This window comes from Curcuma longa, chromosome 10 (genome assembly GCF_044706935.1).
Source record: "Curcuma longa cultivar G26 ecotype Majalengka, Jawa Barat chromosome 10, ITB_CL_G26_1.1, whole genome shotgun sequence".
NCBI lineage: Eukaryota > Viridiplantae > Streptophyta > Magnoliopsida > Zingiberales > Zingiberaceae > Curcuma > Curcuma longa.
In genome coordinates, this window is record NC_133870.1 from 12,231,460 (window position 1) to 12,235,645 (window position 4,186).

Below are 4,186 nucleotides of genomic sequence, written 5' to 3' on the forward strand. Positions count from 1 at the left end.
ATGACAGTGGGAGAGATATAAAACCAAGCTATCTAGGTGTCATCTCGAACTAGTAATCATAACATTAGAGATTCATGATTTAATTCCGATGAATCATGAAAAGGTCCAATTGGATAGCTTGGTTAGAATCCCTACATTGATATAAACATTGAGGAATAATAAAACATCCATGATACTCTCAGCCATAACTCTCAAGGACTCTGAAATCGTAGGATTGTTTCCCATACATACCATATAGTTGATTCCCTTTTGTTCGAGGATTAGGTCCTTTCAGTTCTCCTTCTTTCTCGACCCAACACCAAAACCATTTCGTTCACAACTCTTTTTGTGCTAGTCTAGTGATTAATTCCATGATCCCTGTGGATTCGATAACTTTTTATTACTTGACGACAACCGTACTCTTGCGGGAGCCTATCATCCACAAGAGAAGGAAAAAACTTATCTTGATCCTCGGGCAATCCTTGGAAGGTCTTCTTGCTCCGGTGTCTGACGGATCGGTGAAGACGGATCGACGAAGATAGATCGACGAAGATGAAGTGTTTATGGCCTCCCCCAAACCAAGACCTTAGGATTTCCCTAGATCCTAAGATACCCAGATGGGTTGCAAAAAGAAGTATTTATAGGCCTTGCATAAGACATGGTCGTGTCTCAAGGCATGCCCTAGAGGTTCGCTTGAAGGTTTCTACGGGCACGGCCCCAATGTGGTCTTGCTCTGGATGTGAGACACAATCGTGCCTTATAGGCACATCCCTAGTCGGGTTTGGCTCTAGAAATGTGGCACGACCCCAAACCAGCGTCATTCTATGTTGAAGGCACAGTCGTGCTGAGCAGGCACGACCCCAGACTAGTATGATTCTGGAAGAAGGACACGGCCATGCCTTGTAGGCACGACTACTAATCTGGTTCCTTCTATGTTGGAGGCATGGTCGTGCCTGGTAGGCACGACCTGGAGCTGTCTTTAATCTGTAAGAGGGACACGATCGTGCCTTGTGGGCATGGTCTGGCCGTGTCTAGATCGGAAATGTGAGGCATGGTCGTGGCTATCTTGGCACACCCGTGTTTTGATTTGTTGTTCCTTTCCTCTATTTCTTCATGTTTGCTGCGTAAGAGACCCACCCGTGATGACGAGCACGGCCAGTGTGAGTCCCTTTCTCCACTTCTTGCTCCACTATCAATTATGCATCGTTTTAGCTTTGAATCACATCCTGTCAATCAAAAACATATAAAGAGCAGATCTTCAAGCAAAAGAAGTAGAAACATGTAATTATAAAGAAATAAGGTGTGATAAAGTAGATCATATGCAATGAATTATAAGTGGATGAACGTTATATTGGTGCAATCTTTGCCCCAAGTGATTTGGATTTTAATGTTTGGCTAAAATGAGTTTAAGTTAGGCAATGATGGTGATCTAACTTGTGTGGTTTGAGTCCATAGGAAAGTCCAGGAATGGAGTCTTAGCATTTGGTGAAGTCCCGGAGGCGCGGCCTCTTAGCAAAGGATGAAATCCCGGAGGCGAAGCCTCTTGGCAAAGAATGAAGTCCCGGAGGCGCGGCCTCTTGGCAAAGGAAGACTTAGCACGACGAAGCTGAGGGAAAAATCTCAAGCTAGTGCAAGGAAGGGCACAAGGCTTGTGGAAGATATTTGAAGTCTTGCGTTAAGGCTAAGGGCTAAAGAAAAAGCTGGAAGGGGAGTTTCAGCTTGATCAGTCGACTGACACTGTTGATGCAGTCGACTGGTGGTTGATCAGAAGCACACACAGAGGTTTCAGATGAATCAGTCGACTGGCACTGTTCACCAGTCGACTAGTGATCAAACAAAAAAAATCAGTCAAGTCCATCAGTCGACTGGTGATGGTGCAGTCGATTGATAGACTACCATTGAGGTGATAGTTGGCTAATTAAATGCAGATTAAAAAGCCATTAAAGCCCATCAGTTGACTGGCCCTTAGAGCAGTCGACTGATGTATGGAAATACATAAAAATCAAAGTCGACGCCGAAGAAATATACAGTTCATTTTCTCATCTTTCTGGAAAAACTCTGACTCTGTAAAAACTCTCTTCTTCTTCCTCAAACTTCACTTATATCTTTTGAAAGGAAGAGACTGATTCTGTGAGGGTTTCTTCGCCTTCAAAGTGTTCTTTGAAAAGGAGGATTTTCATAGTGGAAAATGTCGTATGTGTGTGTGGATCCTTGGATTAGTCACCTCGTAGAGGTGGATACCAAGTAAACAAACTAGGTTAGTGATTGTGCTTTCTTTTCGTGTTTTATTTTGCTTCCACTAACAACTTTGTAGAAAAATCGAAGAATCGCTATTCACCCCCTTTAGCGAACGCATCGGTCCCAACAAGTGGTATCAGAGCACGGTTCTTTCGGGAGAATCAATGTTCAACCGAAAAACAATCAATGGCGTTTTAAGAGGGATACAACACCGTATGACCTCCCTACTTCAACGGCAATGACTTTGCCTATTGGAAAGGTAGGATGGAATACTATTTTATGAACGATATTGAAAATTAGTTCAGTATTGTAGATGAATTTGAGAAATCGAGGGATGCTTCTGGAGTACCTCTTCCTACAAAAGATTGGTCCAAAGACATATGCAAGAAGGCACAAGCAAATGTGAAAGCCACGACTACTTTGCAGTGTGGACTTTCCAAAGAGCAACTGAGCAAGGTCGGTCCATTCAATTCGGCCAAGGAACTCTGGGAAAAGCTCATCGAACTGAATGAAGGTTCAAGCAAATCGAGACGAGCCAAGAGGGATCTCTTGGTTGGACAACTCCAATCCTTCACGATGAAGCTGACAAGCCCTAAATTAGGTGTCACGAGTAGGGTTGCAAATTAGAATTTATAGATTTTATCAAAAACCCACGATAAATGCAAATAAATGAAGTATAGGAGCCTCGAGTCGTATTTTTCCAAGGACTAGTAGAAACGGTTTAAATCGAGCTTGGGTGTGTCGTTCTTTTTGGGGTTTCAGAATAAAAATGGGGTTTTGAGATTTTTGAATCGGAATGAAAATGGAAAATGCAATTGTTTAATGAGATGCAATTTGAATCAATTACCTCCTAATCGAAATGCAAAAACAAACTAAAACTATGAGAAACCTAAACCTAACTGATTAAACAAGAAACTTCAACCTAAATGCAATCTAAATGGATTTCTATGCTAATGATGCAAGCAAAATGAAGCAATTCAATTGAAATCGTAGAAACTAGCTATTTAAATCCCAAAGTAAAACCAAGCATTCATCCCTAACTAACCTAAACCTGATACATCCCCATTTAATTGGCACGGAACAGTGCAGGAAATTGGCATGATCAGAAACTCAAAATCCTATTGGGCCGAAGAGTTAAACTCGGCTAAACAACTAGCTATTCAAACTCCATTAACCAATATCAAGGTTGAAAGCTTCAATTGAAACACCCTAACCTACTGATGACAGAAACTTGGCACGAAACAGTATGAGGCAAAACAGATTTCTGATTTTTTTTGGATTTAGAGATGAAACTAAGCTAAGCAAATTAAACAATCTAAGCAAGCTCTAAAGCTAATTTGAATCCAAACAACAGCTAACTTGATCAAACACAAACACTCACAAAGTTACTAAGAATTTGAATCAACAGCAACATTGAAATCAGAAACTAAAGAGAAATCAGAAATTCAGACGAAATGCAGAAACAAGAATTCAGAAAATGGTAAAATCCTCCTCTTCTCCTTCGAATCCCTTCGGCTGGTTGTCAAGCAGCTGTTGAATCCATTTGGAGCTGGAAATCGGTTGTCGGGTGAGTTGCTCGTCTCCAGCACCGCGGATTTGGCCGGAAAAACCCTCTCTGAACAAAATCAGGCGCTGTGCACGGTCATTGAAGCTGCAAAACTGGATTTCCATGCTTCAACGATGCTCGGATTGCCTTGCTGGTAATTCCGGGATGCTTGGCGCTCCTAGGAGAACCCCTCAAAGGATTGCAGCTCCCGATTTCTCTGTGGTTGGCCGGAACACGCCGAAACTGGGAAGAGATACGCCGAAAGAACCCCGCCGGCGCGCCTCATCCAGCTGCTGGGATATGCCCAATCGACCGGCTTCGTACTCTTTGTGGATCAAGGAACGCAATGGAAAAGGTTTGGGTGGAAATCCCTGCCCGTGGAGTTACGTCGTCGAGCAGGGGCCGGCGTTCGCGGGACGAAGA